Source organism: Haliotis asinina, chromosome 1, assembly GCF_037392515.1.
Source record: "Haliotis asinina isolate JCU_RB_2024 chromosome 1, JCU_Hal_asi_v2, whole genome shotgun sequence".
Classification (NCBI taxonomy): Eukaryota; Metazoa; Mollusca; class Gastropoda; order Lepetellida; family Haliotidae; genus Haliotis; species Haliotis asinina.
In genome coordinates this window covers 39947791-39975759 of record NC_090280.1, presented here as the reverse complement: position 1 = coordinate 39975759, position 27969 = coordinate 39947791, and the positions used below count along the sequence as shown (strand labels likewise).

The 27969-nt window shown below is 42.0% G+C and overlaps 1 protein-coding gene across 3 annotated transcripts in view; it reads right to left on the bottom strand.

Moving 5' to 3' along the window:
* Nucleotides 1-26146, bottom strand: part of LOC137291251 (pleckstrin homology-like domain family B member 3) — a 150163-nt gene extending 124017 nt beyond the window's left edge. For all 3 annotated transcript variants that reach the window (XM_067822555.1, XM_067822576.1, XM_067822569.1), the window contains exon 1: nucleotides 25909-26146. The gene's annotated coding sequence lies outside the window, so the exon portion shown is untranslated. The remainder of the gene's footprint in view (nucleotides 1-25908) is intronic.
* Nucleotides 26147-27969: the final 1823 nt, after the last annotated feature.

The following is a 27969-nucleotide window of genomic DNA, read 5'->3' as shown; positions in this document are numbered from 1 at the left end:
ACTGCACTAAGGTTAACCTTAACTCCCATTCTTTAACACTGCACTAAGGTTAACCTTAACTCCCCTTCTTTAACACTGCACTAAGGTTAACCTTAACTCCCATTCTTTAACACTGCACTAAGGTTAACCTTAACTCCCATTCTTTAACACTGCACTAAGGTTAACCTTAACTCCCATTCTTTAACACTGCACTAAGACCTAGGTAACCTCAGTAAAGGTTGCCTCGTGAAATGAACTCCTGATCTGTTTGGGGAGTGAATGAGTGAGTTAGTTTGGTTAGACGTACCTTTTACCAATATTCATGCAGTATCATGGCTGTGACTTCACATATTGTACCCATATGATGAAATGAACCTTAGTCTTCAGCATGACAAGCAAACTCTTTCACCACTAGGCTAGTTGACTGCATGTGCAATTACAGTGTGCATGTTGGTTTCCAACTTTAAAAAGCTACAATCAGTCAAAAGCATAGAAGACCTCAACTATTAAAGTATTATTCTCCAACTATCAATTCATGTATACAGCTTCACAACACTGATTGGGCAACTGTGATGCATTTCTCCATTTTACACAAAAACAAACGTCTTTCAGCTATAAATGAACTCATGAACAGACGGTCCCTGCGAGGAGGTTGCAGTGTGTTAATAAACTAATGTTTCTTTTCAATCTTCCCATGTGTACACGTACCTAATTAACTCACAAGTATTTGGATTGTGGCAAATTATTTTGCTTACTTTAAGCAAATATGCAGCTTATCTTTAAACTCTGACGGAATCCCAAATACACAGAACCTGCATCTGAAGTGATAATCACCTCAAGTAGTATAGGGAATGATAGTCCGAAAACACTTTTCAAAAACCCCTCTAAAAAGCCTCATTTAGTAAATGAGGCTTTGGTGGGACCCTTAGCTCTTGATACTATTGCCCCTACTACAAAGCCACGCCATCACGTTTACCGTGACTTGGCAGGCGGTAACACTGTGCCGTACGGTACGATCAATAATTCTTCTCTTACAAACCCCCTACCCGGCCCATCCCTCAAGTAGTACAAGTTAGGTTCGTCGGCTTTCATATCCACTTTATCTATGTTGTAAGTTTTGACTGACCATATAGGATCGGTGGCTCGCTTACGGCTATCGCCCCTATGTTATGTTTATATCAATGAAACAGTTTAATGTGAACCGCCTACGATCTCTTTGGTGTTCATAATAAAGGCTTGCTGGGCTTTTTGTATTCCCTGTGCTATGTACTTTTTTTTCTCGTCCTCGCTGATAGCAGACTTACGAGACTTGGACCGAATATCTTGTTTCATTCCGTTATATTTTTTGAGTTCAGAGAGGATTGAACTAAACTCCTCTTCTGAGATCTTACTATCAGAGAGTGCCGTGGAAATTCGCTCACTCACTGTGTTGAGTTTTGCTTCGGCCAGAACCCTGATCTCGTCGTGTTTCAATACCTTACGATTAAGTCTGCGTGATACTAACTTAAGCGCCAACCCTACCAACCCTGTCACCCCAGCCGTTATTTCAATACCTAGCACTATAGGTGCAGCCACGATGGTGGTTAACAACCCAACGCCTGCCGCCCCTAGTCCCATGCTGGTTGCCATAAGGGTAGTGTCAGCCCCGTCCACGATATTGAAAGCTCTATTGTATTTTTTACATAGTGCTTTCCGCGTGTCACGGTCTTGTTCTAGTTGGCGTTTCATATCACATAACTGCCTCAAGCAGAACCCATCTACGGTTTCCAATGTCTTCGCTACTTCCTCTACGACTGGGTACAGACCCATCCTATAATATATATTTTGAAAGATATTTTAATTGGGGTTCAGTTAAAAATCTATCAATGTATTTGAATCCTATAAGTTCTAGATTATTAGTCAGGGCAATAGGTGAGAGGCTAATAGAATTTCCTGTTGTAATAAAAACCCTACTGAGGCTTGTTAAGTGGTTTATAGGACCCGTGGTATCCTGTTGTATAACAATACGGCAATATTTATCTTGGTGTTCTCTAATCCAGCTTATATACACCTCGGGTAAAATTTGGTGTATTATTGGGTCTCCATCGAATGAATCCGTAAAGAAGACTTCTATGATGAGTGTGAAAGGGGGGGTTATTATTTCAGGATTACTAAATGTTAATTTATTTTCGAAGAAAGTTGATAACCCATTTTTGTCGTAACCAGCAGATTGTCTGTGTGCTAATCCCCTCTCCGGAATGAAATCCCCGACCCAGATACCGTTGTTCCTAATCTTAGTGATCCAATTATTTTCGTCTATTGTGATATAAGGTGAGGTGGGTGTTAAGTTGATCAGCCATTTAGGCTTTGTAAAATCTGGTAACGGCACCGGTCTGTACACGTTGTCTTTGAAGTGTAGGATGTATAATTCATCTTCCTCACCAGGCTGATCGAATCCCTCTGTATCTCCCAGGTCGTTAAGTGTAGTGTTGGGATGATGACTAGTCATTATTATACTATTATGATATAATTTCCAACTGGTTTTCTGATAATAATTCAGGGGTTAACTTTATACCCATGAAGTGTATGTTGTCAGGCAGGAAGATATTGATTAGTGATATCTTGTTTTCTACGATCACGTTGACCCCCTGCAGACTGGTCTTGGAGTCGACACCCACCCGCACGTAAACGTTGCAAACTTGAAACTGGTGTCGTTTCACCCACCCGAGTTTGATCCCCTTCACGATCTCGACATCATTCCCCGATGGTTCCCCTAGGTAGACTTTGATGAACAGTGTTGAGTTTGCCGGTAGACTCTCTAGTATCTTGACCACGCCTTCGAATTCAGACACCAACTGCAATTTCACGTTTTGCATGGCCGGTTTACTCGATAGCATGTGGGCTGCTATAGTGTTGACTGGGCTGACGACTATGCTACGTCTCTGAGTTGGGACGTAAGCCACGAGCAGGGTTCCATTGTTCACGACTTTGTTTAGGTGGTTGTCTTTGTTATCCGTGAACACGTAAGGGGAGACGAGTCTAATATTGAGAAACCATTTGTTATCGGGTAACAACACCCACTTATCATCTTCGGTGAAGACGAGCATATATGGTTTGTTTTTGACGACGGTAGTGCTCTCAACATCGTCTAAGTCGAACAGTTTACCTCCGAACGATGGGTATATTACCCAACTATTATCACCGGTGTTGACAAGGGAGTACTTAGTGTTTACTGTTGCTCTTGTGGTATCTATCATATCACTTAGGGTTCCACCGGAGGGGATTTCAACGCGTTTGTAAATGTTGTTTTTCAGTTGCAAGGCATACGATTTACCATCTACTCCGGGAGCGTCGAAACCGCGTGTGTCTCCGAGATCGGAGATCCCGATATTGACGCATTTTTTCACTCCGGGCCCTTGTGCGCTGGTCATTTTACGTGAAGCGTTAAGCTGAGGTATCCTATATTTACAGGATTATGATTTATATCTAACACCGATATTGTCAGCTCAGGTATGTTGCCCTGGGTTAATCTCTTATACTGCCGTGGTGAAAATGACTCGGTTCTACCGTCGTTGAATTTCTCAGTTTTCACCGGCACTGCTCTCAATATAGTGGAAGGGTGACCTCCTTGAATGTTATACGTTGTGCTCACCTGACTGAGATGAATGTACAGCTCTCGGTACGGTACTAGGTCGGGTAACTTCGTGCCTGTGACGGTTGTTGTTGGTTTTATCTCGTCAGGAGACATACCGAGTATCCTCGCTAATGGTCGGCCTAGCCTCAATGAGGTTCTTCCGTTGTTGATTAACACCACTGTACCGTTTGAGTCGTTCATCTTGAGTTCGGCTCCCAGGGGTTTGAAGACCTCATCGTTTAGAGAGCACACGCTGTAGTAGCCGTCAGTTATCTGGCTGCGAGTTCCACTGACGAACAGCTTATTGTTGCTGACGTTGATGTTAGTCCATTGCGGTAGGTAGGTGATATCGCAGAGTGCGACTTCAAGTTGACCTGACGTGTTATCGATCGCGTGCGTCAGCTGAACGGCCTCACCGCTAGTTATTCCTGGAAGTGTTATGTACATATTACATATATATTTATTATATAATAGTTTTAAAATGTATTCCCCTGGTGTGTTGTACCCTAAACTGGACGTAGATTTCTCCACCATGAAGATCGTGGTTGCTCCTGGGTTGTATTTCAATACCAAGTTTATAGATATGCCTGATAAGTATAAGCTTTCGGTGACTAACATTGAGGCAGTCCACGCTTGGTTCAACAACCCTATGCAGTTCTGGCAGAACCAATTCAACTTTGCCGTGTGGTGCGCTACAACGGGGTGTGGTGTGACATTGACCGACACTCGGCGTGGGCCGCTGAGTCAGTCTGTGTTCAAGTTCCACGTGTACTACCAGGTCAGACGTATCCTTAAAGAGATCAGCGCCCCCCTCCCACAGGACAAAGCGTGGGACGCAACAAACAACCCATACGATAGACGGGCCTACGAACGTATTTGCAACGAATTCGAAATAAACCCGAAGACGGATTGGTGTTTGCCGGGGCTGAACCACGGGTTGGGTATTCCTTACGCTCATGGGCTCTCGCCAAAGGCATTTGACAAACATATACTAATAAAATTTATGCAACGAAAAATGTTTAGTACGGAACGTTTTTCCCATGCATTAGCTGATCTTGTTCCTAAACCTAAAAAATCTGGACCAAAACCAGTGAAAGATGCCAGTGATGATTTACTGACACTAGGTATACTTAGGCAGGACTTTGCTTTGTCGAGTAATGAATGGAGGGATGATCGTATGGACTTTAAAAAAGGTGGTGTTGGTTTCACAATCCAGAAAGTGGAGCAGTCAACCACAGACGGGTGGAAAATGTTCATGCTGGACACGTCGAAAGGATTCACTCGTGCAGGGGTAGTCAGGTTGAACGACTCGATTCGAACGTACGTGTGGGCGCTGTTGGGTGCGCAGTCGATGACGCGTTCCAACATCATCGGTAAGGGAACTGCTTACGACGCTCAGACACAATTCGTTTCCAACGTTGAGGATGCTATCAATTCTCCAGTTGATCTCCCGCGGGCTATCGAACGCTACCAAAACGTGTTAGAATACGCCAGGTCGAAAGTCGACTACGTGTTCGGTGTGGGGTTGTACATGGCTCCGAGTGATATGCAACTGAGAGTAAAAAAAGTGGTGGGTTATAACAACGAAATAGTCATAGCCACGAAGGATCAAAAGTTGGGTATCAACCCCGATATTAACACCACCTATATCCCACACACCCAACCACGTGAAAAGGGTATAGTTGCGTCGCCCCCGGGGCCTAAAGTTCATGTGGGGGTACCCCCCACACACTCTCATATTCAGGCTCAGCAGCATATTGATAGTAAAACGACCCTGGTGGTTGGTGGGGTAACTTTGGGACTTATTTGGTTAAAGATTTCTTAGCCGCTACGTACACCAGACCCGCCACGGCGACGATGGCTGCCCACAGGTTTTGACTGAGCCACATGGCAGTTTTAGACAGAGCGCTCAACAACCACGAGACGATGCTACCCAGGATGCCGGGAAGGGCTTCGGCGGCTTTATTAGCCAGTTTAGCTAGGCCTTCCCCGAGTTTTTTAATCCAGTCTTTAACACCCCCACCACCGCTGGGAGTTCCCCCTCCGCCTGCAGGACCCACAGGGGTTCCTCCCACCAGTGACACCACCAGGGTTGATATAATGAAACCCAATGCAGTCAGAATGCTGGCGATGGTGATCCCTTGCTCCCGGAATAATATCCGAATCCTGTCTGCTAACGTGGTGTCTCGGTGGAGGACTTGATTGATGGTGTCCCGTATACGGCTGACCTGGGATCTAAGCTTTTCTTTGTAGCCGGACGCTGTCTCCAACCAGGTCTGCCTTTCATCTTCCAAATTACGTATTCGTTCCTCAATGGTGGCTTTTATAGACTCATCCTCAGTTTCACTGAGTTTTTTCTTTTCATAGGCGATGTGGTCGTCTATCTCACTTATTTTGGCTGTGCTTTTCCAGAGCTGACCACGAATGGTTTGCATCAACAAGTCCAACCCCCGCAGTTCCCGAACGGTAAATTCGAGCCCTGGGAATGGTTTGTTCTCGTAGTCGGCCAACACCTTTTTAATATCATAAGTCATGTTTTGATCTGATGTGGCGTCCATGATGCCTTCCAGGCCTTGAACTAACTTCGGAGGAATCTTAGGTCGCGCGCCACCGTAATCTGTGAAGCCTAGTTCATCTTGGACAAACTTACTTCCATGTTTACCGGCCAATGTTGATAAGGCAAGCGGTTTTCTCGTGTGTTGATGCATGAGATCGATATCCGGGTGAGCCTTCAAACGCAGCGTGCCATTGCTATCGAGGGTAAAATCGGAATAGTTCCTTCCCGACGACTTGAGTTTGGATTTATTTTCAACTACGTCGTAATAACCGTCGACGGCGCCTTTAAGGAGCTCGTCACCTTGCGAGAATGAGGTCTCCTGGTCATCATTGAATGCCTGGGCACTATAGTCCCACATATCATCCATAGGTATGTCTTCATCCATTAGTATTAAAAATATATTTCATTTATATAACAATGTACGGTAGAAAATTAGATCCTTTCAGAAGATTGAGAGAGCCATTAGGCGCCAGAGCCGTGCGACAGTCGGTGACCATCACCAATAATCCCAGCAAGATAGACCAGAACCAAACTCTGCTGGTTAGATTTCCAAACCTTGGTGAGAATGACCTCATTGTACCAGGCACTGTTCGACTGGCGTTCAATATCACGTTGACCTCCGACAACGACAAACGCGAGCTAGTGCGGAACGTGGGTCGAGCTATCATCAAGAAAACGACCGTCAAGATCAGTGGTAACGAGGTACTGAGCATCGATGACAGCGACGTGTTTCACTGCTACAAGGATCTCTGGAAAAGCGAGAGAGAACGAGTCAATGATGTGTACCAGGGTATCAGCAAATCAACCCGGGCGCGCATAGGATACGTCTTCACGACAGACCAGCAAGACAAGCTATCGGACGGTGAAAAGGCCATCGCTCTAGCATACGGGAATCGATTCTGCGTGCCGCTCGACTTCGAGTTGCTCACGGGACACGCGCCGTTTTACCAGGCCGCACTGGGTGATAGGCTCGAATACGAGCTCACGTTTAACGACTATAGCAAAGTAGTGCGTACGCCGAACGGTGATGAGGCCAGTTATGCCATAGACAACATCTCTCTTGAGTTCGACATGGTCACTAGCCCGGAGCTGGCCAGGCAGGTTCGAAGCCAGTACTCTGGGAAGATGGCTATACTGTACGATCGCGTACTGAGGCATAGATCAGTCGTGCGAGATAAGAGCGACACTGTGTGGAATATCAACCTGAACGTGCCGGCGAGATCGATGAAAGGTATCCTGGTCGTCCCCGTGGAGGATTACGATCCATTCCGGAGGGACAGCGAGAAGTTTTTCAACCCCGAGATTGAAAAGGTGGAAGTGACCATCGAGGGCGTGCCCAACCAGCTGTTCAGTCATGGTATGAGACCACACCAGCAGTGGGATGAGATAAAAAAGCTACCAGTGGGGGACTACATAACAAAGGACCTGGACCTCGGCTCCGTGCAGATCGGTGAATACCTGACCACCAAGTACGCCCTATGGTTGGACATGCGATCCACGGATGATGATAAACTGCACGGTAGCGGGCGTCGTATAGATAACGGCAGCGAAGGGATAACCATCCAGATTACTAAGAAGGCTCAAACCGCTGGTAAGTTGAAATTATATCTGTACGTTATTATGGACGCGCAACTTAATATAGACAATGGGAGATTCGTGCAAGCCATCTACTGATGGGGGAGACCCCCTGGGGTTACCCACTGACCCACACTGCGCTATCATATGCGGGCAGACTGGCTGTGGGAAGACCGTTTTCGTGTTGGATATGTTGGAGGGTTACTACAAGGATGTGTTCGATAACATCGTTATCATGTGCCCTACTCTGAGCATGAATAAAACGTACGCGCGACCTTGGGTAATGACGGACCCGGACGTACACAAAATCGACCCTGGAACACGCCTGCAGGACTGGTTGAAAGCTCTTCACGAGAAATTTAAAGGGGAACCGACGCTGTTTATACTGGACGACTGCAGCGCTAATCGCGAGATAACAAAAAAGAGAGACATGCTATCGTACCTGGCCTTCTCCGGCCGGCATGCAAATCACAGCGTCTGGGTGCTAACGCAGAAGTTCAACTCGGTGTTGAAAGACCTCAGGGAGCAGACGCGATGGGTGGCCTTATTTCACTGCAAGGACAGGGATTCGTTCGAGGAGTGTTTGAGAGAGAACGATGTGATGAGTAAATTAGAACGGGAACGGGTGAAGAAACAGCTCGCTGAAACTAAACACGCTAAGCTCGTTCTAAAAACCGACCAACCAGTAGCATATATAGTATACTAAAGCTAAGCAAAGCTAAGCTAAAGCTAAGCAAAGCTAAGCAAATGCTAAGCATAGCTATGATATTTGAAGTATTTGTCGTGTGCAACTTAACCTTCATTTCTCTGTGTTTTGTTTGTATCGGGTATTATATAGTTAAAACTAAATCTTACTTGTTATATTATAAGATGGAGTGTGAGGAATTGCTCGAACAGTTGGGGGGTACCCCCAGTGGGGGTGTGGGGGATTCCCCCAAGCGAGAGAAACTGGTGGCATTGGCTGTTGGCGGCAAAGCCAAACATTACTTTGGAGACTACACTCCGGATAAAATTCACAAAATGTCAACCGAAGAAATCGATAAGCTGTACGCTAGATACGAGTCCCGGCTCGGAGCAGAAATGACAAAGACAATAGGATCGGCTATGACCCAGATATACACCGGTATTGTGTCACATTTCCTTCCCATTCCACCAGAGCGCCGACTTTACCTGTGGGAGGACCTCGAGAAAGACCCTTTTATCGAACACGCCGTGAGCTCTATCAGCTGCGGGTTGTACCACAAATATGGTATGTTGTTGGCTCCAGTGACGGCGGCGATTATCACGGCAAAACATTGCCAATTTGAGAGAAAGAATAATAATAATAGTATAGATGGATGCTGCACAGGAGGAGACCCCAGTGGATTCACAGGAACCAGTGACGGTGGAGACCCCAGTGGTGGTACCCCCCACAGTAACCAGGCAGAAGAACCCTAAGAGAGTAGCTGCCGGTAAAAAACGGTGGTGTAACCAACATAAAGTGACCAACCCAACCCGACTGTTGTTGGCTGTAGGCGTAACTGCTGCCGTGGTTATAACATGGTTATATACACGTGATGGAAACCCTCACCGTGAGGTGGTACCTGAGGTGGTAACCCCCACTGTGGGGGGTACCCCCACCGTCGACCCGCATATCATGTTATAATTTAAAATATTTTATATCATATACATAATGTCTGAGGGGAAAACGTTCGTCAACGACGCATACCACGCCACAGTGGTAGCCAGTCTAGCAGTAGGGTACGCTCGGTTGACTAAAATGGTGCTTAAACAACCAACTATCAAGCTAGATTTCAACCTGCAGGATATGGGTATGCTCATAATGAACCTTGGTATGGCGATGGCCACAAAAGACATACTAGTAAAACAAGGAATAATACCTGATAATATAATGAAATAAATATAGGGATGGCCACGATAGCTATGATGGTCGGTGGGGCGTTAGTGAATGCCCTGGCATTTTCCGGGAGTAATTTCCTCTTCTCTAAACTACGAGATGATCACGCGGCTGAAATACAGGAAGAAAGGAAGCGACACGATCTCGCTACTGAGAAATTACAAAGAGCACAGGCTGAGTACGCTAAAAAACGCCTCCAGAGGATCGATTTTATTAACGAACAACTCACGCGTGAAAACCATGCCGTTCAAACATTCAACGATGTCGATGAAGCAATGAAAGAATACTATCTACTAACTGGTAAACAATTGGAACCGCTCAATAAACCCACACTCGCTCAGTACTACACACCATCCAAGGGACAAATGAATCGTGAACTGGGCTTCATAGTGTTGGGTATAGCAGCTACTGCGTTGGTTGCTAAGCAATTAAACTAAAATACCTATATAAGTAAACATGAGACCCGCTCCATACCGATGTGAATACATACTTATGGGGAAGACCGAGGCCTGTGGTAGGAAATGCAGGAATCAGGGGTTCTGTTGTTTCCATATGGGAAGTCCTAACTACACGTGTTCTGTGTGTGGTATCGGGGTTAAAGGACACTACTGTCTATGTAAAGCTCACGGAGCGAACGTAGTCAGACATCAACTCATCTACGAGAATAAAAAAGGCTACATAAAAGAACGTAGGCGACTGCTCAAGATAGCCACTTAAGAGTTACCTCCCCTTACTGTGAACCAATTAGACATTAGTTCTCTTAGGTGTAAACACGATGTCTACTGTGCGCGAGCTCAAGCGGGTCGCAAAGCAGAGAGGTGTGATCGGGTATTCTAGAATGCGGAAGCCAGCATTGTTGAGATTACTAGGTTTAGAAGCCCCTCCTACGGTAAAACAATTAAAAGCTCAAGCAAAACAGCTTGGACACACGGGTTATTCACACCTGGGGAGAGCCGGGTTAACCGCATTGTTATCACATACCCCCGTACCCACTGTAAAACAACTGAAAACCGAGGCACACGATTTGGGTTTAGGCGGGTATTCCCGTATGAGAAAACCACAGCTTGTAGAATTATTACGACAGAATAGAGCTATTGACCTACAGTTCGTGCGCACTGAGCGCGCTGTAGGCAACTATTTGAGAGGTTGGCGCATGCACGTCGATAGAAACATAGACATTACAGATATCAAGCCTCTGATAGCTGATAAGGTCAACCAGGAACTAAATAACCTAGGAAGTATCAAGTTTCAGATCACGGTGAAAATGTCGCTCGATAAGGAGGGCACCACAGGGGTCACTGAGTATGTTCAACCTTACTTCCGAGGTCAACAAGAGGTCGTCACACATGCAGAGACCATTGACGCATCAATCGATAATAGTTTTCAGCAGATACGAGAATACCTAGAACGCTACACGCACATGGGGTCCGGGTGGGCTGTAGATAAAATCGATAACGTCTATCTAGATATAGCTAACTACGTGCCGTTCAGAGGTGGGTCATACCTAGCCTTGCCTCCCTACTATAAGAACAAACAAGCCATAGTAAACGTTAAGAATAGAGGAAACGATTGCCTGAGGTTAGCTATCAGGTCAGCCTTATTTCCAGCTGCCACTAATCCGAACAGGCCTTCTAATTATCCACAGGACGATGGGCTCAACTGGGATGGTATAGATGAACCCACCCCAATATCCCAGATCACTAAAGTAGAAAAACAGAATAATCTGGCTATAAATGTCTTTGGGCACGAAGGTAACACAACAATAGTACACAGGGTCAGCCCGGTGAAGGATCGCCAAGTTATTAATTTATTCATGATCAAGCGAGGTGAAACGTATCACTACACGTGGATAAAAAATCTCAGCCGGTTGTTGCACGACCAGTCGAAACACGTTGGGGAAAAACACTTTTGTGTACGATGCCTACACGGTTTCAGTCGGGCTGATTTATTAGAATCCCACCGGGAGGATTGCCAAGGTGTTGGGCAGACGGCCATACGAGTCGACATGCCTAAGGAAGGTGAAAATATCCTAAAATTCAACAATCACAAGAATCAAATGTCTGTGCCTTATATCATATACGCCGACTTCGAAGCCTTAGTTGTAGGGGAATCATCCACTAGTGGGAGTTTCACCCACAAGACACAAGAGCATATAGCCTGCGGTTTTGGATACATCGTCGTCCGTTGTGACGGGGAAACGAAAGCTCCGGTAGTGTATAGGGGTCCTGACGCGGCTGAAAGGTTTCTAAAGTGCTTGCAGGAGGAAGAAAAAATTATTAGGAATACATTGTATAAAATCGCTCCCATGCGTATGACCAGAGCCGACAAGCTAGCTCACGCTAGTAGCACTAACTGTCACGTGTGTGACTCACCGCTTAACGGTGATTCGGTGAGAGATCACTGTCACATAACTGGTAAGTATAGAGGCGCCGCTCACAGCGCGTGCAACCTCAAGCTTAAAATCAACCCTAAGACAATAAACATCCCCGTTGTCTTTCACAACTTGAGAGGGTACGACTCACACTTGATCATGCAGGCCATCGCGAAAATCGATGGTAATATATCGTGCATCCCCAACAACATGGAGAGATACATCTCCTTCAGCTTAAACGGACTTAGGTTCATTGACTCGTTTCAGTTCCTCCTGTCGTCACTCGACAGTCTGGTCAAGGCCAACAATACCTTCCCTATCACCGATCGATACACAGACGCCGAGACTAGACCCCTGCTTATGAGGAAGGGTGTGTACCCATATGAGTACATGGATAGTTGGGTCAAGTTCACCGAGACCAGACTACCTCCTATCGACTGCTTTTATAGCAAGCTGAATGAGGCGTCCGTCTCACGAGACGATTACTCGCACGCGACTAACGTATGGAATAAACTGGGTTGTAAGAACCTGGGTGATTATCACGACCTGTACTTGAGGACAGATGTACTGCTGTTAGCCGACGTGTTTGAAACGTTTCGGCGGACATGTTTCAAGCAGTATAAACTCGACCCCGCATGGTATTACACCAGCCCAGGTCTGTCGTGGGACGCCTTGCTTAAAAAGACCGGAGTTAATTTGGAATTGCTCACAGATTACGACATGCACCTATTCATTGAGAAAGGCTTGCGAGGTGGGATTTCCATGGCATCCAAACGATACGCTAAAGCAAATAATCAATACGTGAAAGGTTACGATCCTAACAAACCAACCAATCACATTCTATACCTCGACGCAAACAACCTGTACGGCTGGGCCATGAGCCAGTATCTACCTACAGGGGGATTCGAATGGGTACCCCACGTTGATGTTATGGAGGTTGCACCAGATTCGAACAAAGGTTATATCCTCGAGGTTGACTTAGAGTATCCCAAGGCATTACACGCATCGCACAACAGCTATCCCCTTGCACCCGAACGTATGAGGGTTAACCCAGACTGGATGTCTGAGTACCAACATAACTTGTCAGGTGGTCGTGTGACAGACGTTGAAAAACTCGTGCCTAACTTAATGAATAAGACCAAGTACATCGTTCACTATCGCAACCTACAGCTGTACCTGTCGTTGGGTATGAGGCTGGCCAAAATACACAGGGTGCTCATGTTTGACCAGAGCCCATGGATGGAGCCCTACATCAGAATGAACACAGACCTACGAAAAAAAGCCACCAGTGATTTCGAGAAAAATCTCTACAAGCTCATGAACAACTCGGTGTTTGGTAAGACTATGGAGAACCTGAGGAAACGCGTGACCGTGAAGCTGGTTAGATCTAGTGAGGAAGACAAGCTCAGGAAATTGATAGCCAGTCCGGCATTCAACCGTAGCAAGATATTCACAGACGACCTGGCTGCCCTACACATGAAGAAAAGCCACATAAAATTCAACCGACCTGTTTACGTGGGGATGAGCATCCTCGATTTATCCAAACACCTGATGTACGACTTTTACTACAACGAGCTCAAGAAACAGTACGGCGACAGGTGCGAAGTGCTGTACACTGACACGGATTCCCTGCTGATGGAGATTCGAACCGAGGACGTGTACGAGGACATGAAGAAACACCTCGATTTATACGACACCAGCGACTACCCTAAGACCCATACCCTACACAGCACGGTAAATAAAAAGGTCCTAGGTAAGATGAAGGACGAGTGTGCTGGCACGCCCATAGCTGAGTACATAGGTTTGAGACCTAAGATGTACTCCATACTGAAAGCCGACAATAGTGAGATCCGGAAGGCTAAGGGGGTTAAGAAGTATGTGGTGAAACAACACATCAAACACGCCAGATTCAAGGAAGCCCTGTTCAAGACCCGTACCTTTAGACATAAAATGAACACACTTAGAAGTGATGGGCATAAGATATACGGACTGACTATAAACAAGACGTCCCTGTCGCCTATGGACACGAAACGTTGGATAGCTATTGATGGAATAAACACATACGCGTATGGACATGAAAAAATTTGAGGCTATTTACTACAGCCCGCGTGGGTACTGGAAAGGAGCTAGCGCAGTAGATAAGCTAGCTAAACTAGCGCGAGTACCCCCGGAGGAAGCCAAAGCGTGGCTTGAAAAACAAGCCCTGTGGCAGATCTATTTGCCGGCACCACGCTACGTGCCTAGAAGGAGGTTCGGTATTAACATACCTAATAGCATTCACCAGGCAGACCTACTGTTCCTACCCCACGACAAGAGGTACAAGTATGCCTTAACCGTAGTGGACGTAGCCAGTCGTTACAAGGAAGCCGAACCCTTGACCACGAAAGATTCGGCCCAGGTAGCCAGAGGATTCGAACGCATATACAAACGCAGCCCGCTGACGTGGCCAACAGAGCTGCAAGTTGACCCCGGACGGGAGTTCATGGGTGCCGTGTCACAACTGCTAGCCAAACACGATACAAAGGTCAGGCGTGGCACGGCCGGAGCCCATCGCAGTCAAGCCATAGTTGAGAGATTTAATAGGACTTTGGCTGAGCGCTTGTTCGGCTATCAGTATGCTAGGGAGATGGTCACCCCTGGAAAACGATCGACTGAATGGGTCACGAGGTTACCCAAGGTGGTGTCGGCAATCAACCATGAAGTCACCCGTCTCACCGGTAAGAAACCGGCAGACGCTATCAAACTAAAATCAATAGTTGCAGAGTCGGCCGCTCCATTGCGTGGGAAGGAGAAACAGATACCGGATAGGGCCCTAGTGAGGTATCTATACCAGCCGGGTGAACATGAGGGTGATAGCCGTAAGCGAGCCACCGATCCTATATGGTCGGTCAAAACTTACAACATAGATAAAGTGGATATGAAAGCCGACGAACCTAACTTGTACTACTTGAGGGATGGGCCGGGTAGGGGGTTTGTAAGAGAAGAATTATTGATCGTACCGTACGGCACAGTGTTACCGCCTGCCAAGTCACGGTAAACGTGATGGCGTGGCTTTGTAGTAGGGGCAATAGTATCAAGAGCTAAGGGTCCCACCAAAGCCTCATTTACTAAATGAGGCTTTTTAGAGGGGTTTTTGAAAAGTGTTTTCGGACTATCATTCCCTATACTACTCCTCACCAAGTGAGCTTGCATGTTTTATGTATTATTTATATTTAAAAGATAAGCTGGAAACGTTTCGTCAAAAACTCTATAAAGCTCATGGTTTTTAACCTCTGACATTGGTCTTTCAAGACAAAGGGACACAACTCCGTACTTGGTTTCGCAATGTCTTGACCATCCTAGATGGTCTACGATGAAACAAATCTGTTGATCCATGTCTCATATTTCATGCCCACTCTCATGATGTTTTTTCCTTCAAAAACTGTTTTATCAAATAAACAAAACAGAAAAATATTCACATAAACTTCAAAATCAAGAAGCATCATATGGTCTTGTTCAATCTTCTTCATACTTTTTTATCACAATTTAATTAAATCGGTTATTAATAAATGTCCCAACAGAAAAAAAACAACACAAATCTACCTTTTTTGTCAGTTCTTAACATAAGACATGAGTGAGTGAGTGAGTAAGTTACATCAAGGAGGCACCAGAAATGGGTTTATAACAATGTTTCCCACCCATGTGGGGCACCAAACACAGTACCCTGTAGGTATTCTGTAGGTATGACCGTGTTCTGCAATATACCACTTGTCTAATTACACCTCATAATTTGTTTGTTTTAATCACAAAATATACTGATGATGCAATTCATCTCAATTTTAATCCATGTTAAACTTGTCCACCAATGCCACTAACTAAAAATATGGCACCCAAAACTAACCAACCCATTGTCCCCAGTATGGCTGGCTGGCACTCACTCACTCACTCACTCACTCACTCACTAAAACAAAAATATGCTATTCAGCTCATGTAAGTCTATAACATTTGTTTTGGTTTGTTTGTGTACAAACAGGTTCTGATTCTTAGGCTCCTGGACTTGGTTGATATAAATATCAGTCACCGTATCCCAACTAAGCAGATTGATGTTCATGGTGTAGTTCACTTGATTTTATGTTCCAAACTTGATTACTAGTATTTACACAGCACCTCCATGAAGGTGGAATATTGCAGAGACTGGCATTAAACAACTACCAGCCAATGACTAGTTTCGAAGTAAATCTGATGAAATTGCTACTTCTTATACCGTCCTTCAAAATGTCCAACAACATGATAAATATGATACGATAGATAAATAGTTTCTAAAGTCACAAACAAATGGATATATGGCTTCCATGACTTAAAACGTACTCATTCACTAAAGCTTACAATAGTTTCCACAACAATCAAGGTACCATCTCACACTCAAAGTCGACAATACTCCTACATCTAACTGACAATAGAAAAAAGACAACAATTTTACAAAATATTAAAACAAGACCAAAAAGATCACAAATATGAAACTGTAACAACATATGTAGTATAAAATCTGAGGGGAATATGTTTCAGAGGGAGAAAAAGACTGACAGGACATTGAGATGGCCCCTATTCTGACACACTGAGAATGTGGTTACATTGTTGGTCTCAAGTCATTCTTCACTTCCTCTGGTTAATCACGACTTCCTGTTAGACTTTTCCTCTTCGGATCTATAACAACAGCCAGGAAAGGATGCATCTCACATGAAAGCTTTGAATACTTTGATCATTGAAGAAATATCTAATTCTAGAAATTAGGCTTTAATTAGATTACCACACAGTAGAGGATCTATCTTCTGTTAGAAAATTTTACTCCAAATGAACCTCATGATGTAGGAGTTCAATTTTACAAATATTTGCAGTTTTTATATTTGAGCAGAAATACTTGAATCTAAGAACATATTTTTAACCGAAACATGTTTTATGCCAAACATGTAATTAATAATGATTTTTTTATGTGCATCTGTTGGCATCAGGAATTAAATGAATTTTTAAGACAAGTGTTCAACTGTTCTTCCCACGGTGACAAAGAACTTAACCCAAAGTAGATTCTGAAAGTAGATTCTGGCATGCCAATGCATTTGTGATGAACATGGCTGGAAACATTTTACTCACTTAATAAAATCTGAATGTCTGGTTTTGAAGGGCATTTAATTGAATTAAACATATTTATTTGCAACAATAGGAATCAGAATGGTAAACAATCATAAGCTTCTATGAATACCACTCCGGGATACGATGGAAGGAAGAAATAACGTCATGATGAATGTAGAATGTGAAGGATATATATATGTTGAAAACAGGAGAAACAATCATTGTTAACCAGTCAAATAAACAAACTATTTTGGAACTATATTTAAATCAGCCTGTTAAATTCATAAATGAGTGTACTGAAATTAAAAGTTCTTTGTTTACTATGGAGCAACAGTTTTGTAAAGAGTAAATAAAGGAAATAATTTAAAGTTGACTTTAATACAATCTTAAACTACATATGAAGCGTCATGTTTTGTCAAATTATCAATACATATACATGTATAAGTGAAAGAAGAAAAGAAAGAGATTGAATCTTGTAAGTTCCTGTGAAAAGTGAAATCTCCTGTGCCAAAATGATTTTTGTAACATTTCTGTTCATAGTTATAAAATAGGTTTTTGGTTAGTCAGTGAGAAAGTTACACAGAGATTTTTTGATAGATTAAGTTAATTCCTTTTAAGTTGAAAAGGATGAGATGAGATTTGAAAATTCATCCTCAGAAGAATCTACATTTGCTTCATCATATTCAGTGAAAGGTATTGCATTACTGTAAAGGCTTGGAGGAACCGAAAATTAAATAGCCAAGGCCCTAGAGTGACCAAGATTTTAATGACGAAATTTACTATACCGTAGTTTATGTTTTTGAATGAAATTTCTTTTCCTGCAAAAAAAATATTCCAGAGTCATGGTGCACTGTTTGAGAGATTGCGTGGTGAATGACTAGGTCCTTTTGAGAGATCATAGTTATTTCAAAGTCATTGTCATAATATATGGGTATATCACAATCGAAGTCATTGTCATGATATATGGGTATATCACAATCGAAGTCATTGTCATAATATATGGGTATATCACAATCGAAGTCATTGTCATGATATATGGGTATATCACAATCGAAGTCATTGTCATGATATATGGGTATATCACAATCGAAGTCATTGTCATAATATATGGGTACATCACAATCAGAGTCATTGTCATAACATATGGGTATATCACAATCGAAGTCATTGTCATAACATATGGGTATATCACAATCGAAGTCATTGTCATAATATATGGGTATGTCACAATCTCAGTGTGGAATAGCCTCTGAGCTGCTAGTCTGAAACTGGTAAAAGCCCACTCAAGCCAGTAAATCTCCGCAGTCACTGGTCTGACAGGCTAGTGATTTTTCATGGGGTAATTATTTAAATATATCACTTTCTCTAACTTGCTAAGTTATAACAAACTTTTAAATCAGCCAAGGTTATGATCAGACACAAGTGTTCATCATTAGCAGTTTAATGATAAACCTGTGTCTACACTCAAATTTTGAGCCATTGAATTATTTTGTGGGCTAACAACTTTCAGGCATAGCTAGTATGACTGGCTTCAAAAACTAGGAAATGATCATATGTCTTTCAAATGATACATATTGAAATGTTTTTCCTCTGAACCGGTATGTTGGGTAATGAATAAATATGATATTTTGTGACCATATGTATGGTTTATGATAAAATCTGCAGAGACTTTCACTCACAAAGATGTTTTCCAGTGTAATTACTTGACAAATCTGCATAATTCACTTTCAATAAAATTTACCAAAAAAATATAAAAAAGTAACAAAAATACAGTTCCTCAAAATTAAATCTAAATTTGAAAAGTCTGTCACTGGAACCAAAACACTTATCTAGGGCGCTTACCGTGTAAAAAACAGGCTCTGCCTGTACAATCAGTGTCACTCACTGTCAAACAGTACCAAAATCACATTATATTGCAATGAAATTTATTTGTCAAAACACAGACATATTACATAAAATTATATCATACATGCAAATATATATCATAAGAATTAACACTAAGATGTCTTTATGTGTTTCTGTGTAAATATATCATATATTTGGGAAAATATTTTTAGACTCCCCGTATCATGTTTTGCAAATTATAACAGCTGAAATATCCTTATCACCTAACAACTGATGTTCCACTCCAACGGCAAAAACAAATTCTGATGTGCTGCACATGCACATCTTAAAAACAACCTATATAATTTATATCTTCCACAACAAAGGGTGTATTTCCATATGTCAAAAAACACCACACTTCCAAACTATAATTTCACATCCTGCCCAAAAAAGAACTCGGAACAATGCTGACTGCCGAAAAAAACTCATTCATATCAACTGTCAAGTATAGAGTTTATGCTCGTAGGGATCAAATAGGCAGCACTGAGATGATAATGAGTAAATTGAAACCTGTAAGTTTTAGTTTTAGGCTGGTTAGAAGGTCGCAGGATGAATGGTCTGAGGTCAAATCTGTATGGGTAGGGGCAACAGTACTTGGGCCACGATTACAATGGTTTAAAGTGTCAATTTTCTGTATGAGTGGGCTATTGAGGTCTGACTTTTACACACTACATTTGATGTTGAGATTTTTGACCAAGGAGAATGGCAAAGCATTTATCAGTTTATTGATCATTAGGGTTGGGAATGGTCACATAAAGATTTGAATAACTGATAACAATGTTTTTTTGTGGCCACTGTCAAGCTCTTTGTAAATTGCTTTATATTGCACCTGTACATAATACAATGAAATCCTGATGAGTCAAATTGCTGGGGATTCAACTTATCGATGTATTCGAAACATACCGGTATGTCTATGAGGGTAGAAAAAAAGACGTCTGTGCATGTAACAGTCAAGAGCTGCATTCCTGTTGTGGATCATAAGATCACTAATCTGCCTTTTGAACCCACCTGTCAGTGGTGGAAAGGTGTGAGCTGCACTGATTTGTTACCCACACCAACTAACTTCTCACTGACTGACTTCAGTTTATGTATTCAAGATTAATGTTTGAATCTCATGTGACCAAATTTCTTTCTCGAGTCAGTGTCCAGAAATGATATTTGATAATAACTATTACATTGAATGGCCGGTACCAACATGTACTTCGAGTCAAGGATAATATTCAAGACTCTGACATTTGACTCTTAGGAATTTGACTGTATTTTGATCTTTTTCAACTATATGTAATTGAGAGGACTATATGTAATTGACTATATGGAACAGACAATCCAGTGGTGAACAACATCACCATCAAATCATGGGCCATGGTGGGCCATGGTCTAACACATGAGAAACCATAGTTTTGATTTTCAATAACTATTGCCATTATTTCAATTTGATATTTGAGTGTTGTTCTGTAGTTAAATGTCATATTTTAGTTGTTTGAAAAATGTTACATCTTTACAAAATTCCTGATTTCCTTGTAAAATCTTGAAAAATGTTTTTGGTGTGACACATGCTGTCTTGAAAACTCGAAGAGTTAAATGAAATTTGATGTTTTGTTCTTGTATGAGAAATCGAATAAAAATGGATTGTAGCCCAAGTGTACAGACTCTTTCAGTGTTGTCAAAACCCCTTGTGTACAGTACACAACCCTGAGCATTTGAAAGAACACACAAATCAGTTGTGATATGATGGTGGCTACATGAATATGTGCAAACACTTAGTTGTGGGTACAGAAACCTACAGTAAACTAGGACAACATACTATGACTATCTGTCCCAGCCACCCAGCTGTCAACAGGTACGGAGTAAGGATGGGAAAGCCACACTAACTTGGTGCACCTAGTGGCATGAGTTGTATACTCCCCAAGAGTTACTAAAAATGCACTGTAACGTTCAAATCATGGACATCCAATGGTTGCATGAAAATAAAGCGCTTTAGGCATGCATGTAGATGGAATGGACAATAACGCTATATAATTATAAATACCCATAACCATATAAGCAAAAATAAGTTGGACTTCATGAATATGGTGAGGATATTTTGATAGTGAAAAGCGAGTGTGCAAATTCATAAGGTGTTGACATAGTTAATGACCCATTACTTCCATTGTTCATCATGCTTGTTGAAAGAGGCGACTTATGAACTCCGGTGGTCAGACTCGCAGACTTGGTTCAAACATGTTACCATATCCCAATTGCACAGATTGAAGCGCATAACGTTAATCACTGGATAGTTTGGTCCACCATGAGTTAAAAAAAATTTTCAGCAAACTGACTGTATTAAAGATACTTCACATTTCCCCAAACTTGCATTTTTGAAATCCTGTAAACTTTGTTTGATAGAGAAAATTTATTAAATCATTCATTCACTATTAAGTTCAGTTTAGTATAGTATAGGAATTGATGTTGATTTAAGTACTCTTGACAGGCAAAACATAGAGAAAAAGACTTTATGAAAGACTGAAACTTTTTACATTTAAATTTTCTTTAACCCAGATGCGTTTTAACATAGAATTGTAAATTTGATGCAAACTAATAATGTTCATCTATGGATTACAGTCGTGCCCCATCTGAACCTCAGATATCCGGAAAACTCGCCTTCCGAACGAAAATTCCTTAGAACGAATTCACAATGTTGTAAAATTACTCACCTATCCGGAAATCCGGTTTCTGTAACCGTACGGTCATTTCCACATACAAAACACTACATCATGTGCATTTTTCGTGTCATATATTCAGATGGTTGAGCACCTGTATGTTTATACATGTGATTACCGAGGGTCTCGCATGACGTAACAAAGAAGTCGGCAGTCTTTGAAACGTGAGAAGATTAACTATCCCTGAGTAGCAAGGTAACACTGAGTTAATTTTGAGGCTTGTCAATTTGTGGGTCACTATGATTAATTAATCCACTGTGAGCGAAAAAACAATTGCCAACTGCTTTCGTCATGTGGATATTATCCAATCAAATGAGGACCCACAAGCTGACATGGCCTTGTCGGAACTTCGCGATGTGCTACGATCGTGTGCACAAGCTGCAACTATGACTGTTACTGCCGATGATCTTGAGAATGTCAACAATGACAAACTGACTGGCGAAAGTCCTCTCACTTTTCTATATAGCCAGTGCAAAAGGCTATGATTGATTTCTTCAAGCGAGCATAACTGCATGAACAGTTATGAGACATTGTATGCACTGATATTTGTTTATATGTACCGTAATCAATAAAGATTATGTCTGATGCCTACTATGCCGAAAATTCGCTTATCCGGACAATTTCAATAAAAACACAAGTGTTCGGATAAACGGGGCACAACTGTAACTGATTATGCTAGCCCGATGAGATACCTAACCACAAAGATCAGTGTTAGAATTGGTTCTCAGCAACCCATGCTTGTTGTAAGAGTAAGGACTAAAAGTGCTTAGATGATCAGGTTCACCGACTTGGTTGACACACGGACAGATAAGATAATATTTTATTCTGAGTTTACTTGAGTAAAAAGACTCATACAAAAACATGTAAAATGCACACCCCTGTCATGTGACAAATGAAACACTAACACAATTTGTAGATTTTGTATACATCATCGTAACCTAATAGCCTAGATCAATGTTCATGCTGTTGATCACTGGACTGTCTGGTCCAGATTTGATTACTTACAGACTGCAGCCACACAGTTGGTGTTTTGATAAGTGAGCTGTTAAGTCTGATTTATACCTTAATGAGTCTCTTGCTATTTCTGTTTTAAACTACCTGCGAAGATTTGTAATTTGAGCAACCAATGCTTATTTTAAGATGTAACTAATGGGATAGGGTGGACAGAATTGCTAGCCTGGTTTACACACATCATCGTATCCCAGAGGAGCAGATCGATGCTCATGATACTGATCATTAGACTGTCTGGTCCAGACCCAATTATGTGCAGACCACAGCTATAAAGCAGAAATATTGCTGAATGCAGCGCTGAACATCAAGCAAATGAGATACAAGGATACAGTTTGACACAGACACAGAACTCACAAACTGTTTACATTCTCTGATTTTACCAGCCACATTTTCCCTTCTCATTCATGCCTGCAACCAGGCAGGACAACAACAAGTACACCTGTTTAACATTCTGGGAATGACGAGGACTGGAATCAAACCACAGATGCTGCTTCATTTGCACAATGGATGTAGCTGATACTGGCAACAGTCTCACAAACATTAACCAATAGTTGCTGCACTATGAGAAGCTAACATGACATGATTGATCCACATCTGAAAATTTAATTATTGTAACAAATATGTACCAACCGACCTTTGAGTGAGATTAGTTCAATGCCACTTTTGGCTATATGGTGGCAGGGGGACACTAGAAATAGTCTTCACATGAAGTACCCATGTAAGGAATTGAACCCGTGGTCTTTGGCATGACAAGCCAACACTTTAATCACTAGGTTACCCACACCACTAATCGGACTGATTTTGTCTTAAGTTGAATGCATGCCTTTATGTATATTACTTAACAGGAGACCCATGAAGATCTTGGTTAGAAATGATCTCCACAAGCCATGTGATATGATGTAGCCAACGGGATCGGGTTCGCTATACTGGCTGATGCATGTTATCATATCCCGAATGTATGGATCAATGTTCATGTAGCTGATCACTGGATTGCTTGGTCCAGCACTGATTCTTACATACCATCATCATAAAACAGCACTATTGCGGTGTGTGGCAAAAACAACAAAAGAACAAAATTATTTGAAGCTTGAGGGAAAATAATAGGGTAAGGGAGTAAATCAGTCTAAGTAAACTTGGTCTCAGTGTATTTCGTTACACTCCACTACTGAATCTAACAAAACCTTGTAGGTCGCGTCAGGTAACCTTTGAGTGACCAATGACCGTCCAATCAAACGTGTGACGGTCAAATAGATGTAACCAATCAGACAACAGCTACTACTTTGGGATCGGAGGGACTTCAAAAATATTCAGGTCTACTGAATATACTGACACAGACCTCTCCACAAACAAAAATCCGCACATAACACAATTACTTGACCTGCAGTATAAATGCTTTGGGGCTTTCTGTTGACATGGTTACCATTAGCTAATATTTCCACAAGATGACATCCTTGAATATTGCCCAAAACTCCATTTTCAGCGACTGTTTACTCACCGTTGCCATGGTTGTATTATGCCGTGTGCATCACCCGGAAGCAAGCGTACGCTAAATGGCGTTCTGAATCGTTCGAGTACGAATCTTTTCGAGATAAAAAGTTCAAAAGGTATGTACGAATGTTCATTTTTGCAATTTGGTAAGCTGTGTTCTGATTGGTCAGTCTCAAAGGTTACCTGACGTGACCTCCCATAAGGTTTTGTTAGACTCAGTAGTGGAGTGTAACGAAAAGTATAGACTAACAGCTAGTTTCTGAAATGAACATATTTTACTGAAAAAACCTATAGTGAAAAAAAATATTATAATGAAATGGAGCCCTGAGACTCTCTTCATTTTCAGAAGCTATGGAAATCTAGACTTGCCACATTGTCTAGACTTGCGTGGGCTTTCTTGGATATTCATACTTCAGGGTCTGTACAACAGACTACGAAAAGTACTGAGGCTAAGTTTACTTAGACTGGTGAGTAAATATGATTTAACTCCACTTTAGCAATATTTCAGCAATAGTAACATGGGGGGGCATTAGAAAAAGGTTAAGGTTCTCACAATGTGCTTAAATGGGAAAAAAAAATGAGGTCTTTGGCATGACGAGCAATTGCTTCAACAACACCTTTTACCACCTTTATTGACTGTCAAGACTTACTGATATTTCATGTTAAGATACATTCCTTTGTAATGAAAAAACAGTGCATAGATCCATTATGACTCATAACATGCTTGGAATTGAATTCATTAATCATCATTAATTTTAATTCACAATATACTCATTGTCAAGGAGCATCAGTCTTTAATTTATTTAATTAATCATCATTAATTACAATTGATATCAGCGACATTCATCAGGAAATGTTCACAGTGTCAAATTCTACAGGCTCTGCGGGGTCAGTTCTTGCTAATGAGAGAGATGCTCAAGGCGTACATGAATGAGATGAAGACTTCACTTGCTGATCAAACATATTTAATGGGTGTACAAAGTAAAATACTTCCAGTTTACCATCATTTTAACTGTGATGAGACAGTATAGAAGTCAAAGTGTTTGAAGTTTACAAAACTGGCTCTACAACAAAAAGTTTAACCCTTTCTGTGGAACTTACTCAAGAAGCCAGTATATCAATACTTTTATATCAGTATCTTGTTGAAGGAGTGCCACATATTTAAGGCAATTCTTAAGTCTCCGGGTTGAGATGCTTTCAATAGACCCACCTGGGTCACTGTGACATTAGCAAGTCGAGTGTGACCACAATAAACCCTTGTTAAAACACGTCCGTCGGGGTCAGTTTGGTTATAATGGATGTCAAGTGACCTGTCTATTCAAATAGACTCGTCCAACAGGTGCCCGTGACGATTTTCAGACGACAGGTGTCGTTGGAGCGAAATATCCATCAGTCCAAAACACCACAGTCTCAAGGAAGATATGAGGCAAACATTGAGACGACTTGAGATGAATAAACGTTGATTGTGCCTACTGTAAACATTCACCTACACCTCTCAAGATTATGGCTGCCGATTTTACAATCGGTCACGAATGATCCATAATCGCGGGGCGAATGGGTGCACATTTTGTGACCACTCGCGCCGTGACAGGTCACGCTCTGCAATGACAGACTCATACACTCACGAAGCTACGAATCTCACAATACTTCAAACCAACATCAATAAAACACTCGTCAAAATAATTACTGTTACACAGTACAAAACGTAGTACAGAGAACCAAACTTACCTCGATCGAGACGAGTCAAAACTAAAAAGTTTGACTCCAAACTTGAGTTGCAAACATCCAATGTAAATCCACGCGTTTCGTGGTCGCCTCTGCTGACATAAATATTATCCTGTGGTCGGTGAGATACCGTGGGCTGGAATCGGGGAGTGGTTAGTTGTGACTAATATTATTGTCGTGTAAGGAAGTATTCCCTTATGACAATTTGCTGCGACAGTCTGGAGTAGCGCCAAGTGCTGATATCTGGGACAGTCCATTCCGGGAATAGGGGGATGAGGTTTAACATGAAGTAACGTCAAAGGCTCAGGAGGAATGTTTCTTCAATGAATGGCCCACTTTTTGTCAACTAAGGAAGATGTCAGCGGATAATTAATGATTGGCGATTACTAAATATATCCGCCAGGCAATCGTTATACATTTAAATTATCTTCAAAAGTGACTGATAATATATAAATAAGTTTCTTATGAATACGCTCAAAGAGAGACCAATTTGGGGATGTGTAACTAAACTGATGTATTTTAGACGTTTTACATATTTGAAACTGCTCATTCATTTGATATCGCTCTTCCAGATTTCTAACGTGAATAAGAAATATGTGAGTCAAAATAATAGTTAACCATCCTCTATTTCGCATTAAATGTGTGCAGTTTTTTTAAACCCATTTTACAGTGCGAACAGAATCGTTGAAACGTTAAGATTTTGGCCCACTGGACTAAGTGTCCACCATGAAAGCTGAAGGTCGGGGGTTCGATCCTAGTCCAAGCAAGCCAACATATATCTGATGAGATAAAACAACGAGTAAATTGCTGTATAGTGTCTCAGAGTGGATATGCCCTTCACATCCGACACGTAGGATGATCGGGATTAATGCAAACACGCACGCACACGCTCTCTCTCTCTCACTCTCTCTCTCTCAAGATGAACATGTGTCCGTATGTGTGTTGTATTATCATTAGACTATTTAAAGTCACACATCTTTGTTGTTTAAGCCCACACTCAGCAACATTTTGCTTTAAAGCTAATTTTTGAAGTCGTGATACTGCTGAAATAGTGCTAAAAGCGCTGTAAAAATTCACTCACTCTAAGCAGTTACTTCCTTTGAAATGAGACAAAAAAAATATGTGTTTTTCTACTCACTGATCTATTATTTCAATACTTTGTTCATCTATTGTTCGTTCATTTATCCCAGCAACCAAGTTATTGAATATTAGCTCTACATTCTTTTCAGCTTAGTCTGAGACTCCAGTCTAAGTATATCCCCGCACATGCAAACAGCTGCAAACAACATTTCCTCATCCAAAACAAAAAGCAGTCACGTGCCGGTGCATGCAGGCGTAAATTTAGATTAGGTTTTTTACTGCGACTTTTTATGCTCCCGAAATGGAACCCGCCCACTTATATCCAATATGTCTGCTGTGCGTGGCGACTGACTGGTTTCACAGTTGGAATGAGCCGAAGTCACTAGACAGGATCCCAGTCTATCAGCATCCACGTAAGAAAGAAAGAGATTATATTCCACATACTTCACTATGCCTTCGTTTTTTTTTATTCTCCAAGGTGTTCCGCTAGTTTTTTTATCAGGGATAATTTCTTCTCTGCAGGCATCAGATCTCTGTTCTGAGATGTATGTTCGGCCTGTTAGGATTCTTCTAGGGCAAAGGTCGATACACATCGAGTGAATGAGTTGTCTTTTATGCCGCATTGAACAGTACTCCACTCAAATGCAGTGTTAGCCTGTCGGGAAACAAAAATCTCAGACGAAAGTTAACTCTGAGACATCTACCTCAGCGGTATGGTTCTGACAGAGCCTAACCCTTAACCAGGACGAACTGGGATTAGGAATGCACGATCATTGGTTGCTGGTGACCAAAGGAACACACAACGAGACGTGAGAGAGTACCACCATAGATAAACGTATGTATATAATTTCTGTATACACATAATTTTGATCAAACGTATGTATATAATTTTTGTATACACATAATTTTGATCAAACGTATGTACGTGCTTGCGTGTCGGCGTGCACGAATGTGTGTATATGTGTAAATAAAATTTACAACTAT